The sequence below is a fragment of the Crotalus tigris genome, unplaced genomic scaffold (genome assembly GCF_016545835.1).
Source record: "Crotalus tigris isolate CLP2741 ecotype Arizona unplaced genomic scaffold, ASM1654583v1 scf7180000017568.12009008, whole genome shotgun sequence".
NCBI lineage: Eukaryota > Metazoa > Chordata > Lepidosauria > Squamata > Viperidae > Crotalus > Crotalus tigris.
Genome location: NW_024096478.1, coordinates 61,377 through 61,685, shown reverse-complemented (window position 1 = coordinate 61,685; position 309 = coordinate 61,377).

Here is a 309-nt window from a genome sequence, read left to right as displayed (position 1 = left end):
CTTGTCTCCATCTCCTGCATCTCTTCCTATCCATATGAGCAAACTACTTTATGTGTCAATTTCTCCTTATTGTTTTCCCTGCATCCGAAATTTCTGAAAGTGACTCCAATTCTCTGGAGCATCCAGAAGGCATGTTGAAGAGAGGGGGTCTCTCTCTTTGACAGTAGGTTTTGTTCCATTCGGGTCAGTAAAGATCATTTTGCCAGATGTGTTGATCCTCTTTTGGAGGAGCATACAATACAGGTTGTCCTCGACTTACAATAGTTTGTTTAGTGACCGTTCAAAGTTACAGCCCTGAAAAAAGTGGCC